Raw genomic sequence first — 19,300 nt, forward strand, 5'->3', positions numbered from 1 at the left:
CCAGCGATGTCCAGAAATCTGCGCAAGTACAAATTTCTGGCGTCGCCAGTGACTTGCGGCACGTTAGAAACTGCGGGCGCCTATAAAACCTGACTAAAGTCTAAAACACCCCGCACTGTCTAACACGCCCTCCCTAACATAGCCCGCACTGTCTAACACGCCTCCCTAACATAGCCCGACACGTCCTAACCCTCTATCCGCTATCCCCTCACTATCCTAACAATAAAAAAGCTATTAACCCCCTAAACCGCCGCTCCCGTACCCCGCCGCAACCTATAAAGTTATTAACCCCTAAACCGCCGCTCCCGTACCCCGCCGCCAGCTATATTATATCTATAACCCCCTAAAGTGAGCCCCTAACACCGCCGCCATCTATATTAATATTATTAACCCCTAATGTAAGCCCCTTACACCGCCGCCATCTCTATTAAAATGATTAACCCCTAATTTAATCTACCTACCCCGCCGCCAGCTATATTATCTATATTAACCCTAAGTATATTATAGTTAATATAGGTATTACATTATATATATTAACTATATTAACCCTAATTATATTAGGGTTAATATAGTTACTATAGTATTTATATTAACTATATTAACTCTATATAACCCTAACACCCCTAACTAAATTTATATTAAATTAATCTAATTCATTTATAAACTAAAAATATTCCTATTTAAATCTAAATACTTACCTATAAAATAAACCCTAAGATAGCTACAATATAATTAATAATTACATTGTAGCTATGTTAGGGTTAATATTTATTTTACAGGTAAATTGTTAATTATTTAAACTAGGTATAATAGATATGAAATAGTTATTAACTATTTAATATCTACCTAGTTAAAATAATTACCCCAATTACCTGTAAAATAAATCCTATCCTAAGTTACAAATACACCTACACTATCAATAAATTTAATAAACTACAAACATCTATCTAAAAATACAATTAAATTAACTAAACTAAATTACAAAAAAAAACAAACACTAAATTACAAAAAATAAAAAAAAGATTACAAGATTTTTAAGCTAATTACACCTATTCTAAGCCCCCTAATAAAATAATAAACCCCCAAAATAAAAAAAATTCCTTGCCCTATTCTAAATTAAACAAATTTCAAAGCTCTTTACCTTACCAGCCCTTAAAAGGGCCTTTTGTGGGGCATGCCCCAAAGAATTCAGCTCTTTTGCATACAACAAATACAATCCCCCCCCCATTACAACCCACCACCCACATACCCCTATTCTAAAACCACCCAAACCCCCCTTAAAAAAGCCTAACACTACCCCCCTGAAGATCTCCCTACCTTGTCTTCACCACACCGGGCCGAACTCCTGATCCGATCCGGGCAATGTCTTCCTCCAAGCGGCAAAGAAGAATTCTTCCTCCGGCAATGTCTTCCTCCAAGCGGCAAAGAAGAATTCTTCCTCCGGCGACGTCTTCCTCCAAGCGGCAGCAAAGTCTTCATTCTTCCGGCGGCATCTTCAATCTTCTTTCTTCGCTCCGCCGCCGCGGAGCATCCATCCCCGCCGACTGCTGTACTACGAATGAGGTACCTTTAAATGACGTCATCCAAGATGGCGTCCGCCGAATTCCGATTGGCTGATAGGATTCTATCAGCCAATCGGAATTAAGTTAGAAAAATCTGATTGGCTGATTGAATCAGCCAGTCAGATTCAAGTTCAATCCGATTGGCTGATCCGAACAGCCAATCAGATTGAGCTCGCATTCTATTGGCTGATCGGAACAGCCAATAGAATGCGAGCTCAATCTGATTGGCTGATTGGATCAGCCAATCGGATTGAACTTGAATCTGATTGGCTGATTCAATCAGCCAATCAGATTTTTCTAACTTAATTCCGATTGGCTGATAGAATCCTATCAGCCAATCGGAATTCGGCGGACGCCATCTTGGATGACGTCATTTAAAGGTACCTCATTCGTAGTACAGCAGTCGGCCGGGATGGATGCTCCGTGGCGGCGGAGCGAAGAAGAAGAAGATTGAAGATGCCGCCGGAAGAATGAAGACTTTGCTGCCGCTTGGAGGAAGACGTCGCCGGAGGAAGAATTCTTCTTTGCCGCTTGGAGGAAGACATCGCCGGAGGAAGAATTCTTCTTTGCCGCTTGGAGGAAGACATCGCCGGAGGAAGAATTCTTCTTTGCCGCTTGGAGGAAGACATCGCCCGGATCGGATCAGGAGTTCGGCCCGGTGTGGTTGAAGACAAGGTAGGGAGATCTTCAGGGGGGTAGTGTTAGGCTTTTTTAAGGGGGGTTTGGGTGGTTTTAGAATAGGGGTATGTGGGTTGTAATGGGGGGGGGGTATTGTATTTGTATGCAAAAGAGCTGAATTCTTTGGGGCATGCCCCACAAAAGGCCCCTTTTAAGGGCTGGTAAGGTAAAGAGCTTTGAAATTTGTTTAATTTAGAATAGGGCAGGGAATTTTTTTTATTTTGGGGGTTTATTATTTTATTAGGGGGCTTAGAATAGGTGTAATTAGCTTAAAAATCTTGTAATCTTTTTTTATTTTTGTAATTTAGTGTTTGTTTTTTTTGTAATTTAGTTTAGTTAATTTAATTGTATTTTTAGATAGATGTTTGTAGTTTATTTAATTTATTGATAGTGTAGGTGTATTTGTAACTTAGGTTAGGATTTATTTTACAGGTAATTGGGTAATTATTTTAACTAGGTAGATATTAAATAGTTAATAACTATTTAATATCTATTATACCTAGTTAAAATAATTAACAATTTACCTGTAAAATAAATATTAACCCTAACATAGCTACAATGTAATTATTAATTATATTGTAGCTATCTTAGGGTTTATTTTATAGGTAAGTATTTAGATTTAAATAGGAATATTTTAGTTTATAAATGAATTAGATTAATTTAATATAAATTTAGTTTGGGGTGTTAGGGTTAGATAGAGTTAATATAGTTAATATAAATACTATAGTAACTATATTAACTATATTAACCCTAATATAATTAGGGTTAATATAGTTAATTTATATAATGTAATACCTATATTAACTATAATATACTTAGGGTTAATATAGATAATATAGCTGGCGGCGGGGTAGGTAGATTAAATAAGGGGTTAATCATTTTAATAGAGATGGCGGCGGTGTAAGGGGCTTACATTAGGGGTTAATAATATTAATATAGCTGGCGGCTGTATAGGGGGATTAGATTAGGGGGTTAATAATTTTTATATAGGTGGCGGCGGTGTAAGGGGTCAGATTAGGGGATAGATAAGGTAGATGACAGCGGTGTAAGGGGTTCTAATTAGGGGATAGATAAGGTAGATGGCGGCGGTTTTAGGGGCTCACAGTAGGGGGTTAGTTTATGTAGATGGCCGCGGGGTCCGGGAGCGGCGGTTTAGGGGTTAATAACTTTATTAGGGATTTCGGGGGGGGGGATCGCGGTTGACAGGTAGGTAGACATTGCGCATGCGTTAGGTCTTAGGTTTATTTTTAGCAGATCGCGGTTGACAGGGAGATAGACATTGCGCATGCGTTAGGTGTTAGGTTTATTTTAGCTGCCAGTTTAGGGAGTTACGGGGCTCCAATAGTCAGCGTAAGGCTTCTTACGGCTGCTTTTTGTGGCGAGGTGAAAATGGAGTAAGTTTTCTCCATTTTCGCCACGTAAGTCCTTACGCTGCATATTGGATACCAAACTGCGCGGGTTTGGTATACCTGCCTATGGCCCAAAAAACTACGGGCGACGGCAGAAATATACGCGCGTAACTTCTAGGTTACGCCGTATATAGGATACCAAACCCGCGCAAATATTGGCGTCGCCGGCTTTTGCGGGCGACGATTTTTATCGGATCGACCCCCTGGTTTAAATGAAGTCATTGATCTGGCAGCCTTCTAGATCTTCTGTTATTGCTTTCAATATGTTAATGTTATTTTTATTTTCATTAATAGTTTAGATGTTCACAAAATCACACCACACCGTGAAGTACACATATTTTTAAGTATACTTATTATTAATATTGATATCCTAATTATAGCATTTTTATGCTGGATTATCACATTTCCATACTGAATTAAAAAATTTTTTTTTTTCCTTTTTTCACCTTACACAACTTTGGATACATTTTTCTATGTTCCCATTAGTAAAATCTTTTTTCTTCCCTAGGCCACTTTATATTTCCCCATTTAATTAGCACTAGTAAGTATACTTACTATTAATATTGATATCCCATTTATAGCATTTCTATGCTAGATTCATTTTTTCCCCTTTTTTCCTCACACACCTTTAGACACATTTTTTTGTAACATTAGTTATTTTGTCTTCCCTTGGCACTTTATATTTCTTTATTTAATCAGTATTTATACACAAGCACCAGAGTTTCATTCAGTACAGTTACTTGGAACATTCTCTATCAGGTATATAGGTCACATTGTCGAGCTAAGACTCGTAACATATAAATGTTGTTTTTAGAGCAAGAGCCATACACTGAGCACTTCATGAACAACGCCATCTTTTAGTATAGCACAGACGGAGTATTCGTATGCACCTTAATGCTGTTCAGTCCAAAAGACATTTATAGTCTTCACCACCGCATTAATGCTTTGCATACACAGCAACACATTGCTGTATTATCACTCACTAAAAAGTTAAAAGTGAGGAAACCATTGTGTATTTTCCCTTCATGATATCAATAGAAATACGCCAAACAATGTAGACATAGAGATATATCATTGTTATGATTACAACAGTAGCCAAGGAAACATCGGCACTTCGACCAATCACTGACAAACTCATAGAAAGACAGTGATTGGTCAGATTGAACACACCCACTATAGAGGACAATGGAGAGAATAAAAACATTTTTATTTATATATTATATAAATACATAGGACTACACTAGAAAGATCAAGGAGGTCATCGGCTACAATAGGTTTTAAACCATAGCTTTTAAGCCGTCATAGATTGGCAGACATTGGGGCGGGGGAGCATACTCACATCTCAGACCGTCATTGTTGGTTACACTCGTATTGTTTAGGTGGGCTCACACACGTAACATAACTGTCATAACTTCATTCAAATTCAGGGGGGGACAATCCGATATGCTAATTTGCAAGACAAACACTTTTTACAACTATTGGGTGGGGAAGGGGGGTGTTGAAAATTTGATCCCCACGTCATGCGACTATACCAATAGAATGGTAATAACAGGAACCAATAGGATGGGAGTATTTACGCTTCTGCAAACAACAACACATGACATAGATTTGTCTACCATCTGATTTGAATAGGACCAAAAACTAAATAAGAGTTAAATAGATTGTGATGTTAGTAGTCGATCTGATGGAACAAATGAACGTACACACTAAAATTTGTATTTATTGACTTGTAAAATTCTCCTTCACGCAGGGCACATGCACACCCTTAAATAGATAAACAAAAGGCAGAACTTCCCATCAATACAAAAGGGAAAAGGAAAGGGGGGGGGGGGGTTCACTTGTTTATTGCTTACACCATTTAGGGAATTTGCACACACGCCAGTAACTTCTACTACTACTAAGATACCACTTGTTTGGGTGAGCTGCCACACCTACATCAATCTGCAGCCTGCTTCCACAAGCACATTGGTGTGCTCTGTGAGTATGTGAATTACCCTCTGTACTAAGAAAATATTATTGGTTATACCATTAATAGTCTGTCAAATTCAAAAAGTATCAGTCAGCACCTGCACCACTTGCACGCCACATAGGGGTACCACCAGACCCCTACCATATAATGAAAAGACCAAAGGATATGGCAGCAATAAGTGGTTTCTCAATGGTCTTTATTAAAGCACAACAAACAAAGTAGCAGCGACGTTTCGGGAGCTTCCTCCCTTTGTCAAGCATTCAAAACAGTGGTAACAGGCATCCTAATATACCCACCCCCACCAGGGGGCAGCAAAGAGCCAATGTCCTCATATACATGATTTAGTTAACAAGGTTTAAATTAACCCATTCTCTTCTTTTAGAAAAATGTTACCACACATTATTATATTACAAAGATACAGATAAAAATATACTACAAAATTTCTCTCTCTCTCTATATATATATATACATCAGAATTGATACAGTATTAGACTATATGCAGCAAGGATAAATACTCAAGATTAATCATTGTTGGAGATAAGGGCTGTAATTTTGTAAAGAACCCCAGTACAGAAAATTTCAAATAAAAATTTAAATTCAAAGTTCTTAAATTTTTAAATTTTGATGAATCTTAAAGGAACACTGACAAATCCCAATCTTTATTAAGACCCCCAGGTTGAAGAGTATTTAATTCATATATCCAGAATGTCTCCCTTTGGTTGAAGCAATAGCTCCCTATTACCTCCTCTCCTAGGAATGGGAACAAAATCAATTATTTGAAAGCGGAGTTGGTTAATGGCATGTCCCACCTGATTAAAATAACAGCCTATGGGAGACTTTTCATTTTTTGTCCTAATAGAGCTTTTATGCTCGACTATTCTATCCCTAATGGATCTAGTGGTCTCTCCCACATAGCTCAGCCCACAAGGACATTTAATTAGATAGATTACAAATTTCGAGTGACAGGTATAGAAATTCTTGATTTGGTATTTTTTGCCTGAACTGGGATGACAAAAGACAGACCCTTTAATCATGTTACCACAACATGAACATCCCAGGCATGGAAAACAACCTCTATTCCTGTCAGTCAAATATCTTTGACCATCCCCAATCTTAGAGGAACCAATATCTGCCCTTATAAATTTCTGTTGCAAATTATAACCCCTCTTAAAGGCTGGCATTGGATTCTCTGCAAACTCAGAGATATTGGGATAGCATTTGGACAACAAGGGTTAATGCTTCCTAATGACATTGTTAATCCTATAGCTATGGCAGTTGAATTCAGACACAAAAACCATTCTCTTAGACTCACCACCTTTTACATCCTTACTTTTTTGGGGGGCCTTTTTTGTGGCTGTAGACAACAATGTAGCTCTAGGAATAAGGGAGATAGATTTGTACCTCTTTATCCAACATTGTTTTGGGATAGCCACGCTCTAAAATAGATTCATCATTTCCCCTAGCCTCAAATCAAATAATTGTTGGTCAGTGACAATTCTGCGAACCCTTAATAATTGGCTCCTAGGTAGGGCCCCTCAATAAAGATAAAGGATGAGCACTATCAAAATGTAAAATACTGTTCCGGTCAGTAGGTTTCCGGAATAGATCTATTGTCAAAGAACCTCCTGTGTTGATAATCCTAGTGTCCAAAAATACAATTTTCTCTTCACTAGGACAACTTAAACTTAAGATGCACCGTTGAACTATTCAAATCATTAAAAAACTTGAAAAAGACTTAAGGGTTCCAGCGTTGCCCAACCAAATCCCAAAGACATCATCGACATAAGCGCCACCAACAGGCACCATATCGAATGAAGTCCCTGTTGGAATATACAAATCTTTCCTCAAAAGCATCCATCAACAAATTGGCATAATTCGGGGCGACGCTGGAACCCATGGCTGTCCCCTGAGTCTGTAAATAATAATCATCCTCAAAGAGGAAATAATTATTATACAAAACAAATTCTAACATTTTGAGAAAAAATTCAATCTAGGTATCAGAAAAATCACCATAAGCATACAAGATTGACTCCACAGCCCCTACACCACTCACATGTGTGATGGAGGTGTAAAGGCTCTCGACGTCCAAACTATAAATGATAAACTTGCTAGACTCCAAATTCAGAGCTTCCAATTTCAATAAGAAATCACTAGTGTCTCCCAAAAAGGAGCTAGTTTTTTCTACATAAGGTCTCAAAAATTTTATCCAAATATATAGAGATATTAGATGTAATAGCTCCAATAGAGGACACAATTGGACCGTCCAGGAGGTGCTTCAAGATTTTTATGCACCTTTGGTAATATATAAAGTACAGGTGTACGTGGATATGGTACATCAAAAAATGTAAGCAAATCCTTGCCAATAATTCCATTTTTTTGGGCAATGGTCAAAAAAGCTCATCTTGTATTAAAAACACAGGGTTATTTGAAAGTTTTCTGTACACATGTTCATCACTTAGTTGGCCTTTAATTTCCTCCAATATAAAAATCTTTATCAATGATTACAGTGGCCCCACCCTTGTCTGCTTTCTTTAAAATGACATTATCCTTAGATGACAAAGATTTTAAAGCTAATTGGTCTTGTTTAGAAAAGTTACTCACAAGGTGTTTGTATTTTAATTTTGATTCATCATTGTAAACAATTTCAGAAGTAGGTATAAATTTACCCTTGTGAACACCTTTTGAATAGCTTTCTTTAATGACTTTGTTTTTCAAACAATCAATATCTTGCATGACCAATTTGACAAAGGTTTCAACCCCATGATGATTTTGGGCAGGTAAAAAAGTGCTCTTATTTCTCAAACCCACCTTTTTTAAAGTTAACCTATTATCCATATTTCCATTACTAGATCTACTTTCAGTGTCAAAAGTTAACATTTTTAACCTAACATTCCTGAAAAATCTAAATAAATCTTTAGACAATTGGAAAAAATTACAGTTATTTTTAGGACAATATGATAAACTTTTATTAAGTACTGCTAACTCAGCAGCAGTGATTTCAGCTTTAGAGATATTCAAAACCCATATCGTTATGTATAATACTTGATTGAGGTAACGATACACCATCAACCAAGGCAGTCCCAGATGTTAAACAAGCAGTTCTTTCATGCAATGTGAGTTGCTCCTTCTTATCCAATATGGCCATACTTGTACTCTCCTCCGTTGTCAACCCCAATCTTACCGGCTTCACTTTTGTTTGTTCTTGCCTGACCGCAATTGGCGTTGGGGTTTCTCTCTTCCTCCTATGATGTTTCCGCCCTCCACGATGGAATCGGCATCGGAGTCCCCCGCCGAGATGTCTGAAGAACCGGACCCTCTGTTACTACGGGCTGGCGCCTGGAAATGACGTCTGTCTCTACCGGAAGTCCCGCGTTTAGAAGAGCCCTCCGGATCGTAGCGCCATCTATACACCCTTCCCAGGGAATAATCATGCTCGTCCCTGGCAAACTTGGTGCGTTTACGGATCTCAATGGTCTTCTTTAATTCTCCCACTGTGGCATCCACCTGGGTAAGTAGTTTAGACGATTCTTCTGCCGGTAAACTGTTAGTAATTTCGGACTCCATTTCTTTAAGCTTAATTTGTTGTTCCGCTGTTTCCTTGTTTAGGCAATCCACAGTAAGTACCAGCAAGTCCATTGAACATTTATTCAGTATTTGTTCAAATACATCACAATAGGCTTTATTATCCCTCATCAGCGTAGGGCGCGCTGTCATTCTCAGACCGCGGGGGATCCGTTTAACCCTATGGTACTCACTTAGGGTAGTTGCGTGTAAGTCATAGGCCAATTTCTTTTTTGCCAATTTCTCATAATCTTTAGAAGCAGACTCTGATGGTGCCATCTTTAAAAAGTCTCTCGACCCTTTAGTTAAGGTGGTAATCCTTGCTGCCTCTGTATCAGAGTATGAAAAAGTTTTCCAACTTTGTTGTGCTTCTTCCATTCTATTAGGATAAATTTCCCAACAGGTGCACGAAAAGACAGTGGTACCAATCGTAAATCAAATTCAAAAAGTATCAGTCAGCACCTGCACCACTTGCACGCCACATAGGGGTAACCACCAGACCCCTACCATATAATGAAAAGTCCAAAGGATATGGCAGCAATAAGTGGTTTCTCAATGGTCTTTATTAAAGCACAACAAACAAAGTAGCAGCGACTTTTCGGGAGCTACCTCCCTTTACAAAATTACAGACCTTATCTCCAACAATGATTAATCTTGAGTATTTATCCTTGCTGCATATAGTCTAATACTGTATCAATTCTGATTGTATATATATATAGAAAATTTTGTAGTATATTTTTATCTGTATCTTTGTAATTAATAATGTGTGGTAACATTTTTCTAAAGAAGAGAATGGGTTAATTTAAACCTTGTTAACTAAATCATGTATATGAGGAAATTGCTCTTTGCTGCCCCCTGGTGGGGGTGGGTATTTAAGGATGCCTGTTACCACTGTTTTGTATGCTTGACAAAGGGAGGAAGCTCCCGAAACGTTGCTGCTACTTTGTTTGTTGTGCTTTAATAAAGACCATTGAGAAACCACTTATTGCTGCCATATCCTTTGGACTTACCATTAGTAGTCTGCACATGTGGTGCCTGTATTTTATGTATCCATTGTAGTACCAACACCTCTCACTAAGAGCGCTTATAAGTGGGTGAGCTGTAACACCTCTATAATTCTGCAGCCTGTCTCTGCCAGCACATGAGTGTGCTTCGTGAATATGTGAGTACTCATTTGGCCTGAGTTGTGTTATTTGTTTGTTGTGTACTTGACGATACCACACATGAGGCGCCCCTCTGTTCTTCTTCATTTTCTCCAGGGGTAAAGTTAGTGGGTGTCCTGCTGTCCTGTGGCTGACCGGGAGTTCCAGGAGCCCGGCCAGCCTGAGAGGAAGTAGGCGTATGTCCGTTGTGAAGCGGCCGACCGGAAGTTCCAGGAACCCGGCCAGCCTAGGAGGGTTTTCCTGGTCATAGACCAGCTCTTCTCTTAACAAGTTTTAATACCCAAAAACAAAAGCAAACAAAACGCTTCCAGGGATTGTGGTTGCTCTGAGGAGCCCAAAACCACTGAGAAACAACAGGGGTGAGGTTGTATGGGGGTAGGGGTTTTAACCCTTGCAGCACGGTATCCGTGACAACTCCCCCTTCCAGTTTGGCAGAAAAGGCTAGATCCACATGGGTCTACTTGGGGCTGTCCAACGAGCATTCTATTTCAGTCTGCCAGGAAAGTCCATCGGCATTCCCATTGCTCTTTACTGAACATCAAAGTTAAAGGGCTGCAGGGCTAAACTCCATCTTAGTAAACGTCCATTATCTCCCGACACTCGGTTAAGCCACACCAGGGGGTTGTGATCGGTGAGGACAGTGAAAGGTCTTCCATATAGGTACCTGGCTTAGCACTGCCTCCCAACCCGAACATGGAGGCATCTGTGTGGACACAAAAATGTTTGGTGGGGTTAGGTGCGGCCAATACGGGGGCAGAGATCAAGGCAGAATAGAGGCTCTGAAAGGCGTTTTCACATTCTGGGGACCACAGTACTTGTCTGGGCAGTCTTTTATGAGTCAGGTCGATCAGGGGTTTGATGAGGGTGCTATAATTAGGGACGAACCTTCGGTAATAGCCGGCGGTACCTAGGAAGGCCTAGACCTGGGTCTTGGTTCGAGGAGTGGGCCAGTTTGCCACTGCCTTAACCTTGGCCGGCTCCGGCCGCTGCTGCCCGCAGCCCTCTCGGTGGCCCAGGTACTGGACTTCCAAGCGGCCTATGGTGCATTTTTCAGGCTTCAGAGTCAGCCCGGCGGCTCTGAGGCGGTCTAGAATGATGCCCAGGTGGATCAAATGGTCCTCCCAGGTGTCGCTAAAGATGGCAATGTCGTCCAAGTAGGCACAGGCATAGTCTTGGAGGCCATCCAGCAGGTGATCCACCATCCTCTGAAAGGTGGCTGGAGGCGTTCTTCATCCCAAATGGCATGACCTTAAACTGGTAGAGGCCGAAAGGCGTGATGAAGGCGGACTTGGTAACGGATTCAGAGGTCTAGTGGGATCTGCCAATACCCCTTGCAGAGGTCAAGGGTAGTTAGGAAGTTACTTGACTTGTGATTTGCAGAAGTTAACACCAAATAATGTGCAGTATACTTACTCCGAAAATTTCAGAGTTCAGCCTCTTCACATGGATTTGTATCCTGATTTTCCCATATTGTACTTTAACAGATATCTGCAGACAATGGAAATTACACTGCAAGTGATTGTATCCCACAAATTATTTTACTGCTCTTGAAAAAGACGATTTCAGTCATTGAAATGCGTAGAGCCAAAAGAAGAGCTTTTATTAATATGTTTTAATAAATATTTGTTACAACAAGTATTTTTTTTGCTGCCTTTTTTGGAAGTATTTTTAAGCTACAAACCACATTTGAGGAACCGGATTCCGAATTATTCGGAGTGAGTATATTGCACTTTATATAATTTGTGAGATACAATCACTTGCAGTGTAATTTCCATTGTCTGCAGATATCTGTTAAAGCACAATATGGGAAAATCAGGAAACAAATCCATGTGAAGAGGCTGAACTCTGAAATTTTCGGAGTAAGTATACTGCACATTATTTGGTGTTAACTTCTGCAAATCACAAGTCAAGTTTCTCTCTTCAGTGTGCAAAACAACACACAGAAGGAAAAAAGACCAGCGCCTCTACATCCAATTTCCACTAATCTATTCACAGTCCTTTGGGAGAGACTGTTAGAAGGCTGCGGTCATTAAAGAGGGAGTATTGTGCTCTATTTATTCTAGTCATTCTGTACAGTTTGTTGTTTTAACATCTATCATATCTGTATAGCATTTGAAAATCTCTAGTTAGGAAGTTACCCTGGGGATTCTATCTAAGAGGTCATCGACGCGGGGCATGGGGTAGGCGTCGGTTGTGGTTCTGTCATTGAGCTTACGGTAGTCAATGCAGAACCGGGTAGTACCATCTTATTTGGGGGACCAGCACCACCGGGGAGGCCCAGGGACTGTTGGACGGTTCAACAACACCGAGATCCAACATTCCCCGGAGCTCCCGGTGCATTACTGTCTCTGACAGCTTCAGGTACTCTGTAAGCTGCCTGCCTCAGGGGAGCTTGTTCCGGGGTTTCTACTTGGTGCACAGCCGCTGTGGTGTACCCAGGGACATTGGAGAACATCTCCTGGCTGTCCTCTAGTAAAATGCTGGAACTGCTGTCTCTGTCCAGCTGCTAACCTCTCATCCAGGATTATGTTGGCTACTCCTTGAGGGGTCTCATCCAGACCGGGGAGCTCTGGCATGGGAAGGCTCTCTGAGTCTTTCACAGCCAGAGCACAGATAGTGGCTACATCTTCGGGTCTTTCTACATACTCCTGATGACCCAGTCATCAGAGCATTTTGCTACAAGGTAGGTGGTGTTATTCAATTGTTCCACCACCCGGTAGGGCCCTTGCCAGGAAGCTTGTAACTTGTCCGTTTTGACAGGCTTCAAGGCTAGAACCCTCTGCCCTACTGTGAGAATTCGGCTACGGGCGTTACGGTCGGTACCACCATTTCTGTCTCCTTTGAGTTCCCTGAAGGTTCTCCTGCACCATGGCAGTGAGGTCCTTCAGCCAATCGCTGAACTTCAGGACGATCTCCACAATGGAGGGTCCTTCCTCCCCGGCTGATCCCTCCCAGTTGGCTCTCAACAAGCACACCAAAATAACTAGACAGACTAGCATTCAGGTGAAACAAGAACTGATTTTATTGAAAACACATACTCCTTTTATACATACAGCTCAATCTCAATAAGACCATGGACACTCCCACAATTTTCCCGCCCCTCCAGATGGACCGGCACCACCATAGCAGCCACAGTCCCACAAAATCCAGATCACAAGGGTGGCGGTTTAGGGGTGATCCCGGTGGAGTGGCGGCACTTCCAGGGTGTCATTTTAAAGCCACAGATGTCACAGTCCAAAAATCAGCATGATTCATTACTGGGGACCGGAGTTACAGTCCGTTTAAGTTATTGGGTTAGGGGTGTCCCAAAACCCTCGGTTCCCAAAGGGGCTCTGCTCCAATAATTCCCCCAGCTCTTATCCTCCATAGGGGCTACCAATCCCCAAAAGAGCGGAGCTCTGGGGCAAAGAGCTGCTGGAGCAACCAGGGGTAAAGTTAGCGGCTGTCCTGCTGTCCTGTGGCCTACCGGGAGTTCCAGGAGCACGGCCAGCCTGAGAGGAAGTAGGCGGGTGTCCATTGTGAGGTCGCCGACCGGGAGTTCCAGGAACCCGGCCAGCCTAGGAGGGTTTTCCTGGTCATAGACAAGCTCTTCTCTTAAGTTTTAAAACCCAAAAACAAAAGCAAACAAAAAGTTTCCAGGGATTGTGGTTGCTCTGAGGAGCTCAAAACCACTGAGAAACAACAGGGGTCAGGTTGTAGGGGGGTAGGGGTTTTAACCCTTGCAGCCCGGTATCCGTGACACCTATTAACCCCTAAACTGCCGGCCCCCCACATAGCTACTACTATAATAAACCTATTAACCCCTAAACCTAAAATTAAAAAAAAAATTAAGATTAAACTATAAATTAACCTAACATTACTATTTAAAAAAAATAAAAATAAGAATTAAAAAAACTAATTAACACTACTAAAAAAAATAGTAATGTTAGGTTAATTTATAGTTTAATCTTAGTTTTTTTTTATTTCACAGATAAGTTTTTATTTATTTTAAGGTAGTTATATTGTATTTTTAATTTAAAGTTAGGGGTTTTTTTAGGTTTAGGGGTTAATAGTTTAATTTATTGTTTTGAGATGTGGGGGGCCGGCAGTTTAGGGGTTAATAGTTTTAGTTTAGTATTATCCATGTGGGGGGCAGCGATTTAGGGGTTAATTTATTCATTTACGTAATAGCGATGTGAGGGGCTAGCGGTTTAAGGGTTAATATGTTTATTTAGTGTCAGCGATGTGAGAGGGTGGCGGTTTAGGGGTTAATAACTTTAATTAGTGTCAGCGATGTCGGCGGCGGATTAGGGGTATTTAGACTAGGGGTTTATGTTAGGGTGTTAGGTTTTTGCATAACTTTCTTTCCCTCATAGACATCAATGGGGATTACGTTACTGCGATCGCCATTCTATGATCGCAGGTGCTATTTAAATTAAAGGGACATTAATTTTTTTTTTTTCTTTCATAATAAAGTGCAGCCAACAAACAGCAGCTCCTGAGCCTATATATACATTTCAACAAAGGATACCAAGAGAACAAAACAAATAAGATAATAAAAGTAAATTGGAAAGTTGTTTAAAATCACATGCTCTATCTGAATCATGAAAGAAAAAATGGGTTTTATTTCCCTTTAAATAACTTAAAAAATCAGTAGGTAAAATGGATGATTAGGAACACATTCAAGGGGAACCTTAAAGGGACACTGAACCCAATTTTTTTATTTTGTGATTCAGATAGAGCAGCAATTTTAAGCAACTTTCTAATTTACTCCTATTATCAATTTTTCTTCGTTCTCTTGCTATCTTTATTTGAAAAATAAATAAGCTAAGGCGCCAGACAATTTTGGTTCAGAACCCTGGGCAGCACTTGTTTATTGGTGGGTTAATTTATCCACCATTCAGCAAGAACAACCCAGGTTGTTCACCAAACATGGGCCGATTTCTAAACTTTCATTCTTGCTTTTCAAATAAAGATACCAATAGAATGAAGAAAATGTTATAATAGGAGTAAATTAGAAAGTTGTTTAAAATTGCATGCTCTATCTGAATCACGAAAAAAAAAATTGGGTTCAGTGTCCCTTTAAACCTAACCATAGCCCTAATTTTTAGCGCTGACCCTAAGACTAGTTCCAATCCTTACTACTGCATCTATGCTGAACTTACTATCATAATGCTGTGATCATAGAAGGCAACATCCTTACAGCGGGACATCAGGAGCAGCAAGATACCAATACAGTACAAATAGGTTCTTTACAATAGGTTTACCCCCATTGTAAAGAGACATTAACCCCTTAAAGACCAGCGATGCACACGTTACTGGTCTTTCTATTGTGCAATTATTAGTGCAGTCTAGCCACCAACTGCAAGACCGAGCTATTTCCGGTGACAAGAAGGGAGGAGGGAGGGTATAATAGTGTGAGCAGCTGTTAAAGGGTTAAACAGCCAGTCAAGACGTGCAAGGGAGTGTGAATCTGGCATGTGCAGACACAGTCATGTTATTTATTTTCCTATTCAGTTTATTTACAAATAGCTCACTAATATTGTCATGTGAAATTGGTTCCTTTGATTGCTGAAACCACAAACTATACTCAAAATGTCAGTACTCCAGTAATGGGTACAGAAAAGCTATGTAAACAAGCAGCAGAAGAAATCACACTCCCGCTGGGAGTTGGAAAGATAGGTAATACAATGCTAATTTGCAGTTGTACTCTTTAAGTAGTATCCTTTGTGTATACAAAATAGACAAGATAAGGAGGCCTTTGTGTTTATAGAGAAAAATAAGATAATGAGGTCTGCTCTGCCTGTGGTTTCAATGAGTAAAATCTGCTATTTCACATACAAAAATTAACATACAAAAATAAACATAAAGGAGCAATTTAAAAATACATTTCATACATCTGCTTGCAAATATCTTGAATAGTTTTTTTGCATATCAGAATGTTTGATAAGGCAATTTGATCTCCAAATGAAAATCATGATATTGTTTTTCTGGATTTTTTATTTAATGTAATTGCAAATATTTGTTAAACTTCCATGGTAGATTTTAAAGGGACATAAAACCCAATTTTTTTCTTTCATGATTTAGAAAGAACATGAACTTTGCTAATTTACTTATATTGACTAATTTGCTTCATTCCCCATGATATCCTTTGCTGGAAAGCATATCTAGATAGTCTCAGTAGCTGCTGATTGGTGGCTGCACATAGATGCTTCATATGATTGGTTCAACAATGTGCATTACTATTTCTTCAACAAAGAATATCTAAAGAATGAAGAATTAAGATAACAATAGAAGTAAGTTGGAATTTTGTTTAAAATTATATTCTTTGAATGATAAATTCAAAGAATATATCCAATTCAACTCTGATTATATAGACAGACCGGAAATCTTTTGGGGGGCCACAAAGGCAGTCAGAAGGGGAGAGATAACAGCATATGCCGCCAAGATATCTAAAAAACTGAAAATAGGGAGGAAGAGGCCACTAACCTTGTTATAAATACATATAATCGGTATCTCTTACAAAAATCATCTTTTAACTGGGCTAACTATGTCAAAGCTAAGAACGAAAGAGATGCCTTAGCTTTACTGGTGGAAACGCAAAGAGAACTTAGATTCCAGGCGAAAAAGTATCGGTTTGGTAACAAATCCGGTAAGTTATTAGCTAGGCTAGTTAAGGGAGAAAAAAAGTCATCTTTGATCGATAAAATTCAGCAAGGAGGGCCTTTATTTACAAATTCAGAGGATATCTTAGAGATCTTTACAAAATATTATAAAGATCTCTATTCTTCAAGAACCACGGATGTAGATCAGTCCGTGGAATTTTGGAGCAAAATAGACTGCCCCACAATCCCAGAGGAATTAATTACTAGCCTGAACAAGCAATTTCTGAGGAGGAAATGAAAAAAAACGATTTCTGAGATGGCAGTTAACAAAGCAGCAGGCCCAGATGGGCTTCCTAATGAGGTTTTTAAGATCTTAGCCTCAGAAATCGTTCCACACTTGTGTAATCTATATAATGATTTTTATACTAACGGTAAAAGTATACCGTCCAGCTTTACTGCCTCTTATACAACTTTACTTCTTAAAGGGGGGAAAGACCCAATAAACAGATAGTCATACTGGCCTATAGCTCTTTTGAGCTCAGAGTATAAAATTTTGGCCTCAATCTTAGCTGGTAGACTCCAAAGTGGCCTCGGTCATGTTATTCACAAAGATCAAGCAGGTTTCCTTAAACATCGTAACTCTGCCTCCAAAATTAGAGAAGTACTGATGATAACAGAATATTTCTATCAGAAGTCGGAAAGTGGGGAGGAGACGGGGGGAAGCTTAGATCATGCAATAGTTGCAATTGACGCTGAAAAAGCCTTCGATTCAGTCTTTTTCAGTCATATGTTTACATCATTGGACAAATTTGGCTTTAAAGATAATTTCCCAAGATTTATAGAGAACTTATACAAAGGACCCTGCAGAAAGCTGATAGTTAATAGTCTTGTATCACCAGAAATAGAAATACAGAGGGGCACACGACAGGGCTGCCCCCTGTCTCCTCTCCTTTTCGACATAGCCATTGAACCCTTAGCACTTATGATCAGACAGTGTCTTCAAGCAGTTAGAATAAACAATCACGAGATGAAGATTGCATTATATGCGGACAATATACTCCTCTATATTAGTAACACAAAGATAAACATACCCAAACTTGTACATATAATCGACAGGTTCGGATCTTTTTCCGGGTATAAAATAAATGCATTTAAATCTGAGATCCATTGGCTTAGGAAAAACAACGAGTCAATAAAAGACTGTCCATTTAAGGAGGTCATAGAATCATTCAAATATCTGGGAATTACCATACCAGTTAAACCAACAGATCTATACAAATTCAATGTAATACCAATACTGTTAAATATACGGGAAAAATTGAAAACCTGGCAAAATCTACCAATTTCGCTGTCCAGAAGGATAGCGTTATACAAGATGGTTCTGCTCCCGAAACTTCTGTATGTTTTACAGAATATCCCCATTTTTATTTTTGAAAGAGATATTCGGTCACTCAAAACGGCAGTCAGGAATTTCATCTGGCAAGGGAAAAGATCCAAGATATCAATAAATAAACTCACAGCAGGGAGAGAATTTGGGGGGCTAGCCCTGCCGGATATAAGACTATATAACCTAGTTTTCCTAGCAAGAACTGTGACAGACTGGTTTCTCTCCAAAAATTATGTGACCAACAATCTATTAGATGAAAATATTTGCTATCCTTTCCTCCCAATAGGGTTGGCTCATTGTGAGCCAAAAGCATTGCCGCTTGAAATCAAGAAATTCAAAACTATTGTGAATCCTATCAAGGCATGGTGGAAGATAGGGACTCTGCTAAAAGTTAATTGCAATGTATCACGGTATTTGCCAATAAAGGGGAACCCTGGCTTCCACCCTGGCTTGACCTCGTCAACCTTTGATAAGTGGTCTTCATTAGGCCTGGAGAGAGTCCAGCATTTTATTAGAAAAGATTCAAACTGTGTAAAAACATTTGAGGAATTAAAAAGTAAATTTAAGCTAGCGAACAATGAATTTTTCGCATTCTTACAGCTAAGACATTATATCTCAGAATTGGTTAGAAAGTCAGGTTGGTGTTGGGAAATGGGAAAATGGAGAGTTGGCTGTCATTAATAAAGAGCGGCTGTATGTCAATTACTTTCGGTTATCTATCTCTAAGCATTAGCAAGGGAACTCCTCTTTTAGAACAAATGGCATCAGATTGGAACAGGCAAATTGCTCCTAGTAGTATAGGTCCAAAATTCATCCAGAAATCTATTAGTATGGTATCTCGGGCTACACTTTCAGCAACTTGGAGGGAAGCCCATACAAAGCTACTGCACAGAGCATATTTCACGCCAGAAAAGGGTTATAAATTGCGCTATGCAGAATTCAATAAATGTCCAAAATGTTCTTTACTAGAGCATAATTTACCGCCAC

The sequence above is a fragment of the Bombina bombina genome, chromosome 8, assembly GCF_027579735.1.
Source record: "Bombina bombina isolate aBomBom1 chromosome 8, aBomBom1.pri, whole genome shotgun sequence".
NCBI lineage: Eukaryota > Metazoa > Chordata > Amphibia > Anura > Bombinatoridae > Bombina > Bombina bombina.